Here is a 12,856-nt window from a genome sequence, read left to right as displayed (position 1 = left end):
ACCTAGGTTGTCCTGGAAACCTCTTGTATTTTGTAGCCATTCATTGCTGGATGTCAACACGTGTACATTACAGAGAAAAGGTAGAGTGAATGTTATGCCTCTGGGACACAAGGGAAGTGGAGCCCTGGATTCAAATTTTTTTTTTTTAGTTTGAATATGACTCATACAGTCTAAAACGAGGCTTTAATTGAGATATTAGATATTGAATATTACCTACCTGCTTTTCTCTATATCTTTTTCCTCATAATTAAATAGGAACAATAATATAATCTACTTTATGGATACTTTGAGAATTATATAGATAATCCATGTAATAAAATGTCTCTCAGCAAGCTTGTTGTCATAACCGAACTCCTTTCTTATGGGTAGGTGATAATGCAATGAGGAGCTTTCATATATATATATATATATATATATATATATATATATATTTTTTTTTTTTTCATAGAATTCATGGGATGCTACTGCCCTGGGCCTTTCTGTTTGGTCCCAGAACATGGATTGGCCTAGAGAGGAACAAGCATAGGTTTAGGTAGGACTCCCATCAGGGGCATAACAGACTGTTCCCAGCTACTTCTTAAGAATATCCTTTAGGACTATAAGTATATGGACAGAGTAGAGAACAGGAGGAGAGTTACGGAAAATCTCTTTAACCACTGAGCAAGAACCATCAATCAGTCACATTTTTGTAAACTCAGAGATTCAGCCTGTAATGATCTAGCTACATTAAAAGAAATGGACAAACTTAAGTTTAAAACAGCAATATAAAGGTGCCTATAAATTTACCCAGGAGCTTGATAGAAATGCAGAATCTCTGAGCCTATCCCCAAATTACTGTTTCAGAATCTGTATTTTAACAAGACCCCCAGGGCCTCCTTTACACAGTGAAGTTTGAGAAGTACTGTTACAGATTCTTAGATGAGATTGACCAGGAGGTTGGAAAGGGGTTGGCACCAGTGGGGCTGGTGAAAATATACATCACCCCCATAGATATGTAGAATCAGAATCTGTGATAGTGAAGGCTTAGGAATGTGCATCCTGTCTACAGCCATATCTATCACCTTGGACATGCCTGATCTTGTCTGATCTTGGAAGCTAATCAGGGTCAGATCTGGTCAGTACTTGGATAGGAGGAATCTGCAGCTTAATTGCTCAGGGAATTTTTATGAACACTAAAACTTGAGGACCAAAGGTAAGAGATAAAAAATGTGCAAGGGAGAAGTGCAATATGCTGTATGAACACTAGCTGTCACTACTCTACAACTTAAAAACAACTCTCAGAGCTAATAGGGAGGAGAATTATTTTCTAAATTTAAAGTGGAAAGATCTAGGGAAAATGAATTCTGATTAAACAGATTTGGATTATCAGGAGCTTTCATTAAAGATCTCTAGTATACATAAATGGGTTATAAAAAGTAATGGTTAGAGACTTAGAAATTGAGGGTATATGTGAATAAGCTTGTTTCACAATAGTAATGTTTCACTACTTGGAACAATAAAGTGAATAGTTTTGTGGCTTAACCCCAAACTGGACTCTATAGAGTTTGAAACTATATAAGGCATATCAGAGAATATCTTCATTTTGCTGGCTTTAGGTCTTTGTGTTAGTTTTATTCTGTTTGCCAGAGATTTAATGTTCATCTGTAGCTCAGACATTGAACATTTTTTGTAGTGTTTACATGAACTTTTTCTTTATTTGTAGACACTGCACATACTGGGAGACTTGGATCCAAGTTCTGGCTTTCCCATGTAGCTCCATGTGGATCATAGTGATAACTCCTTAATTTCTCTGAGCTTTAAAATGTACATAGAAATATCCACCTAAAGGTTGTCATGTGGAGGATCCAGATAGTAAAATAAATCTGAAATGATGGATCAAATATGAAGCATTAATTAAATGCAAAGTATTTGAATGTTTACAACATTGGGACCTTTCTTCAATATTTGATCTTTGGAACCTCACCAAGTACCATTATAATCCATAAAAATGACTCCAGCTAGGTCTTTTGTTCCACTCCAAATCAGGTTGCCTGATAAAAGACAGGACAACAAATTAAATTTCAGTTTCAGATAAGTGATGAATAATTTTAAAGTATAAATATATTCCAAACATTGCAACCTGGCAAATGTAACCAGGTTAAATCCAAGACCAACTGAGAACGCAGTTCATGTTCATGCTTCTATATATCAACCTCATCTAGTTGCTCACATCTTCTATTTTGCCTGATATGAAGATTGATTCTGACTTGAATATGAGAATATAGGCCTAAAAATATCTTTGGAAAAAATATTGCCATCTGAAAGCTTACCTCTTCAAAAAATTTCACCCTTTCCAACTAGAAACAGCACAAACTTATCTTTAAAGATTGCTTAGAAGGAAATAGTGCCTCTGAACTTACTGCCCTTGGGGATTTTTTGTTTGTTTGTTTCTGTTATTACATTATGTTGACTTTTTTCTACCCATTTATATTTCTTTCTGTCTCATAGGTTGTGGGAATAAGAGGTAAAAAGTAAAGCTCCTCAACGAAACAACTCTAAAGCCACTCTAATGTTGGTGTTATGAACAATTTTAGTACATTTCTGGCATAGTCTTTTAAATTATATTTCATGTGGCAAATAATGCTATTAAAATATATAGACTTTACATGGAGAGAGTCTACATTCAAGTAATTGAGAAGATAGGGAGAAGGAAAGGTGGAGGTTTGACATATGCTAAGTGGAAAGAGTCATCCTAGGGAGCTGCTTGCAGTATAAAGTACTCGAGGACAATTGACTAAATGGGAGTTTAAGGACAATAAAATAAATTTGTAATTACGCTTTCATGGGCATGCCCTGAAGCAGGGTAAAAGATCACACGAAGAATTCTGATGTAGGCTGCAATGAATGGGCAAGTCTAACTGTGGGGCCTTGGAAAAAGACTGAAGAAAAATGTTACCTTCGGGTTTACCTGGCTCTGAACACTAGGTGTCGATAGAGGTATGTAGAACTTGTGGTTGTGCTGATTAGTAGGAGAAGACTAGTGAGATGAGGTTTTGTTTCCTGCTGTTAATACAGAGTCCTTCAATTTATGGTAGAATGTTCTTTCAGCTGTGATCTTATGAATCCTCAATAGAGACAGCAACTATTTCAGATTCATATCTTGGGATTTTTCTTCTTCATTTTTTTCTCTTTCATTCTGGGACTGATTACTTCACATTTCTGCAAAGGATTTAATTAGTCTCATCAGACACCCAAACTTAATACCTATGTCCAAATTTAGATCCAAGAAGGAAAAATTGTTTAACTGGCAGTTGGGGCCATTAGAAAGAACTAGGAGAGTACAGGGACATTGCACAGAAGTGATATGAACCAAGTATGAGGATAAGGATATATTTATTCCGGGGCTATGTGCATGCTTGTCACTAAGAACATTTGCTAATCAACTGACAAATTGCAGTGGGAATATCCCCTGGACACACCGAATGCCTGTCGTTTGAGCAGAGCAGATATTTTACCAGTCCACAGAAGTATCAATTATTATATACTACTCTTTGGTAGAAAATTACTATCTTCTGTATGATTTGATAATATTCCTTGGGAACAGTAATACATGTTTATTAACTGCTTAAAGAATCTTTTGACTTTTTTTTTCAAAATTTATTTTTTTTAAAAATCAAGTTCTTGGAGCAGTTATAGGTTTTCTCTATTTTAATTTTCTATTCATATTTTTGAGTTCTAAGGAAATTATATGCATATCAAATGATCTTCAAAACATTTTTCCTATTGTTTTGGGCATCATCTGCACTCCCTCTTATATTTCTGCCCTTTCTTTTGCATAAGTAAAGCAGAATGATTTAGTTAGAATTTGCAGGTGAAAATTATCAAGCCTATATGCTCAACAGTAATCATGGATACAAATTAATTCTCATGCTGCAATTTGTACCTTTTTTTTTTTTTTACCTTTACTTGTTTGGCTTCATCTTCAGCTGTCTTCTATCATTACCCACCCTTAGCTAAACTGACTGTACTCATTCCAACTTGAGCTTTTCTTACTTTATCACCAGCTGGTACATCCTTTTCTCCTCCTTTACTCACAAAAATGTGACTGTTTCAAAATTCAGCTCCAAATAATCTTCTCTACCAAGCTATCTCTAGTTAATTCATACAAATATCCTGCTGTCTGGAAGTTGTTTACAGTTATTTCTTGGTATCCTTGGAGGAGTGGTTCCAGGACTTCTGTGGATATCACGGACAGGAACACTCAAGTCCTTTATATAAAATGGTGTAGTATTTTCATATAAACCTTTATACATCCTCCTTCACACTTTAACTCATTCCTAGATTACTTATACTGTCTAGGACAATGCAAATACTATGTAAATTTTTTTTTCTACTATAATGCTCATGAAATAATGATGAGAAAAAGGGGGTGGTATTTCCATCCACAGTTGAATTCAAAGATGTGGAACCCATGTGTAAGGAGAGCCAAATGCAATATTCATTTTATTTCATTATTATAACAGTCTTAATTGCTTCATAGTTGACTTGCATATATATGCAAACATGCACAACTAAATAGATTATATACAATCTTTTTGAGGGCAGGAACTGTATGTACCCCAGTGACAACTAGAAATTTGTTTTGTAGTGTATATACATTCTCATCTCTGATTCCAGAGCCTACAATCTAGTAGGTGTTCCATAAATGTTTGTTGAGTCAACTGAGGAATAGACTTAGACTCTTTGCTGAAGGCCTAGATTGTTGATAATGTTAGATTGTGACAACTAAACTAGTGTGAAAAGCCTGACAATCATCAGCATAAACCTTGCAAGAGCTAGCGCAAACCTTGTCCTTCCCTGACATTTTTCCTAGAATAGTGCAATGCTTATTTTCTCCTCCAAGTCCTGATTTCTCTTCCTGATACTGAATTACTAAAGCATCTTATCATATCTACGTTGTTCAAGTATCTTGGAATTATATCTAATGAATGGGGTTAATAATAGTGGTTACATAATTAGAGTTGTGATGATTAAATGACTTAATGTACATAAAATACTTAGAACTTTTCTGGGCATATAATAAATGATCAGTTAGTGTTTATTATTAGTAGTACTGGTATGATGATAACATTCCTCATTGTTTCCTTTGAGTAGAGCCTCTCTCACCAACTGTATTCTAAACCTTTCAGGGACAGGGACATTCTTTTTAACATTGATAGAATCTGTAATGATGTATATTTTCATCCCCAGTATATGTAATTTGTGTTTTGTCTCCCCACCCCTAATCATTCCAAATAGGAATTTGTTACTTTCACGATTCTCCTTATAGTATTGGTTTTTGGTTTCATTGATTTCTTACATTTTTTCTGTATTGATATCTGCTCTCTATTATTTCCTTCTTCTACTTGCTTTGGGTTTAAAATTTCTATTCTTTTTGTAATCTTTTAAGGTAGAAACTTAGATAATTTATTTGAGAACTTTCTTTTTTTCTAATGTAAGAATTTGCTATAATTTCTACTTGAAATTCTTCTTTGGCTGCATCCCCTACTTTGGGAGGGGGGTACCAGGGATTGAACCCAGGCACATTTAACCACTGAGCCACATCCACAGGTTTTATTTTTATTTGTGTATTTCTTTATTTTTTATTTTGAGGCAGGATCTCCCTAAGTTGGCTAGAGCTTTACTAAGTTGCTGAGGCTGTCCCTGAACTTGAGATCCTCCCCCCTCAGCCACCCAAGTTGCTGGGATTATAGTGTGTGCCATCATGCCTAGACTCCCCTATGTTTTTGATATGTTAACTTTTCATTTTCAAATAATCAGTTATTTTAAATTTTCTCTTCTCATTTCTTCTTTATTCAAGAATTATATAGAAGTGTGTTATTTTTTTCAAATATTTGGAGATTTTTTTAGATATCTCTCAATTTTTAGTTTAATACTTTTGTTGACAGAGAATATACTTTATATAATCTTCTAAACTTATTAGGACTTATGGTACTGAATATGATGAATGTTCAATATGTTCTTAAAAAGTTTATGTTGGGCAGAGTTCCTTATAAATGTCATTTAGGTCAAATTAATTCATAGTGTTGTTCCAGTCTTCTGTATCCTTCAGAGGTGCTGACTCCTTATTGCATTATTGAGAGAGGAGAGTCAATCTCTAACCACAGTAGTCCCCTATTATACAGAGGGGATATGCTCGAAAAACCATAGTAAATGCCTAAAACTGCAGATAGTATCAAATTCCACATATAACTCTTTTCTTTTCAGTTAAAGGAGGCACATTAAGACTTTTCTTTGACATCTCCACATTGTCAGAATCACTACTCTTGGGGGTCATTATCAAGTAAAAATAAGGCTTACTTGAATACAAGTACATTATGGTCAATCTTATAACCAAGATGGCCATTAAGTGCCAATAGGTGGGTGGCATATACAGTGTGAATACACTGGATGAAGTGGGACAGTGTGTGATTTCATTATGTCTCTCAGAGTAGCACACAATTGAAAATCCATGATTGTTTATTTCTGAAATTTTCCAATTAATATTTTTAGAACATGGCTGACTATGTGTAACTAAAACTGCAGAGAACAAAACTGTGGATAAAGGGGGAACTGCTATATAATGGAATATTTGTTTATGTCTCTCTTCAGTTCTCTCAGTTTTATATCCTCTATTCTGAATTTATTTTAGTAGGCATTGTATTAGTTTGCTCATGCTGCCATAACAAATTAATATAGACTGGGTAGCTTAAATAAAATAAATGTATTTCCTTACAGGTCTGGAGGATGGCAAGTCCAGGATCACAGTGCCAGATTCACTGACAGTCAGTTTCTGGTGAAGGCTCTTTTCCTATTTTGTATGTGGCTGTCTTCTCAATGTGCCCTCACATGGCACAGAGAGACAGATGTTGTATCTCTTCCTTTTTTATGAGGTTACCAGTTCTACTTGAACAGAGTTCAATCCTTATGACCTTATTTAACTTTAATTACTTTCTTAAACTCCCTATCTAATACAGTCACACATACAGGGGACAGATTTTCAACATGAGTTTTTGTGGTGACATAATTTGGCTTATAGCAGGTACAGAAATAGAATTATTGTCTTTTTGATGAATTAAATGCTTTATCACAATGAAACATCCCTCATAATTTATGATAGCATTCTTTGTTTTGTTATCCTTTGCCTAATATTAATAAAGCCACTCAGATTTTCTTTTGGTAAATATTAGTGTAGTTATCTATCTTTCCATCCTTTACTTTTATTTCTTGTAGTAATTTTTCCTTTGACACAATGTCGCAATCTCTGTATTTTAATTAGAATCTTTAGATTACTTAGTGTCATACAGATAGTTGGATTTAAATCTACCAATGTGCTGTTTGTTTTCTATTTGCCTCACCTCTTCTTTGTTACTTTTTCCTGTTTCCCTTCTTTTACTTGGGATTAATAGACTACCTTTATAATTGCATTTAACTTATATAGTTGGTTAATACTTCCTTGTTTTTCTTTCATTGACTTCTTTTGGGTTGACAACACACATCTTTAACTTAACCCAGTTGGCCTTCAAATAATATTATATATCTTCATATATAGTATAAGAACTTTACATTAAGATTTAATTGCTTTTATCTTTGGTGCTATTACTTCTATTATAAACCTCACACTACATTTTTCTAATTTTTCTTCCAACAGTCATTTGTATTTTTTAAAATAAGAAAATTACTTTAAAAAATCTTTTTAATATTCTCTTGTATGTTTATTGGTGTGGTATTCCTCAGTCTCTTCCATCCAGTGTCATCTCAGCTGTACCCAAGAAACTTCCTTTAGCGTTATTGGAGGGCAGTTCTTTTGGCAATTAATTCTCTTCATTTGTTTATTCAAAGATGTACATTCATTCTTCACTTTTTGTTATGGTTTGAATATGAGGTGTCCCTCAAAAGCTCACATGTGAGATAATGTCAGGTCAGAGAAGAAATGATTGGGCTATAGCCTTCACCTAATCAGTGAATTAATCTCTGGTGGGATTAACTGAGTGGTAACTGGAGGCAGGTGGGGTGTGGCTGGAGGAAGTGGTTCATTGGGGGCGTGACTATGGGGTATATATTTTGTATCTGGAGGGTGCAGTCTTTCTTTCTGTTTCCTGATCATCCACTGAACTGGTTCCTCCTTCTGAACTCTTCTGCCATGGTGTCCTGCCTCACCTTGAGCTCAAGGAATGGAGCCAGCCACTTATGGACTGAGACCTTTGAAACCGTGAGCCCTTTATAATCTTTCCTCAGACTCATTTGTTCTGGTAGGGTCTTTCAGTCATAGCAGCGAAAAAGCTGACTAAAACACTTTTGAAAGCTATTTCCTCAAACAATTCTAAAGAGTTGTAGGTAGACCTTTTTTTTTCTTTCAATATATTTGACTTATATAGTTTATGATGAGTCTGTTGTCAGGTTTCCTTTAAATAGCTCTGTATGTAGTGCACCACAGTGTATCTTATTTTCCTGGATAATTTTAAGCTTTTATCATCAGTTTTCAGCAATATGAAATGCAGTATCTTGGAATACAGTGTCCTTCTGAGGCTTCTAACTTGATACACTGTGTATTTGTTTGCTGCTGTTTTTATTCTAATTGGTGGGAACATGACCTATTCCTAGCCCTCTATGAGCTCCAGGGATTTTTCTAATTATTCCTTTCTTGAGGTTCTTTCCTCAGCTTGGGCCATTTCCTCTCCCATGTGCACAGCTCAGCACTCAGCCAATAGTCTCATGAGGATCCTATGGCAGAACTCTGGAGTTCTTTGTGTATCTCCTTCCTCTGTGATTCTGTGCCCTACAAATTTTACCTTTCTGTGCTTCCCTGAATTCTAGGCTTTTCAACTCAGAAAGACTGACTATGGGTTGTCTGCCTCCAGGAAGTAAGCAGGTGCATATTTAGCTTTTGTCACCCTTTTCTCAGCGATTACAGTTTTTCAATCTCTTAATGTTTATAAACCACCATTTACTATATTTTGTGTGATCTTCTGGTTGTTTATAATGTCAGGTAAGGTAACAGTGCTCAATCCATCCTTCCTTTACTTCAGTTGGACTTGAAACAGGAGTATATATGGAAATGGAGATTGATGTGCTGTTAGGTGACTCCTAATTCCTGACATCTTCTAAAAAGCAAATGAGCAACCCAGAGTTTATGATAAAAAATACTAGCCAATAAATTAACAAGATTTGAGCACATATGAATATTCTAGTAATTCCCAGATAATGATAAAAGCATCACGAAGATCTGCTGAATTAGAAAGCTATTTGAACTGTGCTCAGCTGTGATGGAATAATACCATGAAATGCAGAGTTCTTTTCTTCTTGTGTCTATGAAAAGTCTTAGCATTTTACAAAGTATTCCTGTCATTATTTTATATGCAGTCATTGAAATTCAGAGAAGTCATTATATTTCTCTCTGGCAGAAGGTTGGCAGGAAAGGCCAAAGTACATCTTATGCCAACTGCCTTAATGGTTTGTATAGTGGTAGCAGTAAATGAAAGAAGTGGTACAGGTAAATGAAAGGTAACTTTAATCTTCTGACTTCAAATTAGAAGATTATGTTTCAATTCCTAATAGACAAATATATATTACTGCCTTTCAAATCATTTTTGTTTAGAATTTTTTTCCTAGAATTTTGCTTTCATTCTGACACACATCCCCAGAGATCCATTGATGAATTTAGTATCAAAATCCCTATTAAAGAGTGCAGCATTTTTATAAACACACTGATACCATTCAGAAATGGTAAAAATGTAAACACACATGAATATATGCATGTAACTTAAAACTCTGTAATGGATAATAAATAATCTTAATGTCTATTATTTTTCAAGATGTCTTGAATTTTCAAATAAAATTATTGTGCTCTTAAATATTTTTTGAGGCTATGAAATGTATATTCACTGCTTTTTCAGAGTTTGCTGTGGGTTTCCAGTGTTATATGGAAAAAAATATTGGGAAGATTTTTCTCTTGTGTGGCAGTTTCAAGTATCTTTTATCAATCTTCTAAATCTTCAGTTAATATATCTTAGTGTTAAACAAGTTTAAAAATGTTCAACAGAAAAATATCTCAGGATTAATAGAAAAAAATTTATATTGGCCAATTGTAAATTTTAACCATGGTTCTTAATAATTTTCTCTTTGACATGAAGTTTTAAATACCAATTATAATGAATCTGCTTCTTTAAATCAAATAAATGGTTAAAGCCAAATGATCCAATTACAGGTTTATTTTAAAAATGAATGAATATGGAAAGCCTTTAGCTCCTTAAGTTGCTATTGTTCCTTTAACAGAATTTCAGGAAAGTAATCAATCTTGCTTTGATTAGGCGGTACCTTGTCTTCTCTTTCTATCAGATTTCATGAGACTTAATTTACTAGGGAAAAATTAGAAAGCTGTAGGGGCAGTGAGAGATAACAGCCCAGGATTTTCAAGGGATTTGAGGATGGAGAAGCAGAAATGACTCAGCTGCCTACTGCACTCTGAATTCCATTGTGTAGACTGTGCTTCCATACCTTATCATGAGCAGGTACTGATGATTAAGCATTGGCTTCTGATCCTGCCCACTGGTAAAGGTGATGACATTCTAGTATGTGTCATAAAAACAAAAACTCACAAGCAGAAAGAACAGTGAGATTTTCAATGGACTTTACTGATTTCTCTATTTCATTACTTTAATGCCTATCAGAAATGCAGTCAGATGATGTAATGTGAAACAATAGATGTGTCACTGAAGCAAATCACATGACCAATTGATTTGGGGGACAACTCTGCATATATTACATAAATTATTTGTCCTTTTTAATTTATTTTACGTTTACTTTTTTTTAAATTTTTTATTGTGGGTTGTTCAAAACATTACAAATTTCTTGACATCATTAGAGAGAATGTTATAAGCTGAATTGCAAAAGGTTGTTGATGTTTTAATGTAGACTTTCAAAAAGTTTTTTTTTCAGATGAAACTTTCTGATGAAAGTTCTACATAAAATTAAGGTAAAATATTTTCATATTTTCTGACTGTCAATATGTAGTCCACTTCAAATAAGTGGTTAACTAATGGATTTACCAGAAAATGTTTTATTTAACACCTGTTATATCCTTAGCATTTTTCTGTAGACTATAGAAGTACAGAGAAGTATGAGTATTTACAAAGTCAATGAAGAGAGTCACTTAAGTGGAAAATATTGTTAGCGTTGTGTTTTGTCTTACTGCAGTGAAGGAAGAGAATTTAAATTTTTTAAATTTCTTTCCTTAATCATACTTAAATCTAGTTCTGGTATCAGCCATTTATCAGGTTGGCAATATAGTAATTTGATTAGTCTGGTAATCAGAGTTAATATTTTTATGACTATATAATTACTTATAGAAGAACTAGGTACTGTACCATGGTCATTTTTTTTTTCCTTGAGCAATGTCTTATTCTGTGTGAAGCTAATAAGCATATAGTTTTATTGTTGTTTTTACCTTAAGTTTTCTATACTTTTCATCACACTACCATAGACCAAATTCTCCCTTAATTGTGAAAATTTCTTCTCAAAACTTTGGGGCACATTAGGCATTTTTTCATCTTCATCTTGAAGAAATTTCTCCTGACACCTTTGATTTACTCCAATCTTTGACCAGTTGTTCTCTGGTCCTAATGCACAGTCCTGAGATCTTTTCAAGAGTTCCTTGTTCTGTATGTCGTATCCTTATTTCCTGAATTCTAGATCTTTCTCCTCCTTAATTTACTGTCCTGTGTTGAAGCACATTCTCTATTAGCTTCTTAAAATATTTGTGACGGAAGTAACAATTTTGATATTTAGATACCTCTGAAAATGTTCTATTCTTCTTTTATGTATGAGTATGATCTTTACTGCATGTAGAATTCTAGCTTGAAAACAGTTTTTCCTAAAAATTTTGAAAGCATACTTCCATTGTTCTCTGATTTCATTATTGGGATCAGCAAGACCTCTGCCGTAGTGATTCTTGAAACTTTGTTGGAGATTTCCTTTTCCCTCCCCTCTGGACTCTTACTGGACTATTGGGTCCTCTCCTCCCTGTGTTGTACTTTCACAGTGATAGCACTGGGTGGGCCTGATTTCATTCATTATGCTTCGAAGTCCCCAGACCCTTTCAATCTAGAAACTCGTGTCCTTCAACCCTGGAAAATTGTTTTGGATTCTTTTTTTGATGTCACTCTTCTCTCCATTTTCTCTTTGTTCTCTCTGAACTCCTATTATTAAAATGTTGAAACTTGTTTTGTTCTAATTCTACTATTTTCTTTCCTGTTTTGCAGACATTTGCCTGTGTGTCCTTTTACGCTGCTTTTTGTATGCTGAACAAACCAACTTTTCTTCATTAGCCTTGCCTAAGGATTCTACATAAATATCTTCTTTATAGACAACACACAAACAGAAATACAAATAATCAATAAATGTGAAATATCAACAAACATATGAAAGATTTCTCTTTGGATATTCAAAGAAATAGAAATTAATTTAAAATGTTATTTCTTATCCTGATGATTAAGATTTAAGTGAATCATAAAGCTAAGCTCTGGTAAGGGTAGAGGAAAATCAATATATTCACATTCACAGATGATACAAGACTTCTAGGGAGGGTAATATTGTGATGGGCAACAAATTTTTAAAAATTTTTTAAATTTGTTTTAATTAGTTATACATGACAGTAGAATACATTTATGCACTTTGATATATCATACATAGATGGGATATAATTTCTCATTTTTCTGAGTGTACATGTTGTAGAATCATATTGGTCATGCAGTCACATATATATATAAATTTTGAGTTCTCTTCAGAGAAAGAGAGCAGGGTGGGGTTGGGGGGAAAGCTCTAGTTATTTCTTCCTGTG

The sequence above is a fragment of the Marmota monax genome, unplaced genomic scaffold, assembly GCF_021218885.2.
Source record: "Marmota monax isolate L192 unplaced genomic scaffold, Marmota_monax_Labrador192_F-V1.1 WCK01_AAM20220418_F8-fsc00048, whole genome shotgun sequence".
Lineage (NCBI taxonomy): Eukaryota > Metazoa > Chordata > Mammalia > Rodentia > Sciuridae > Marmota > Marmota monax.
The sequence above is the reverse complement of the archived record's forward strand: the minus strand, read 5'-3'. Positions refer to the sequence as shown.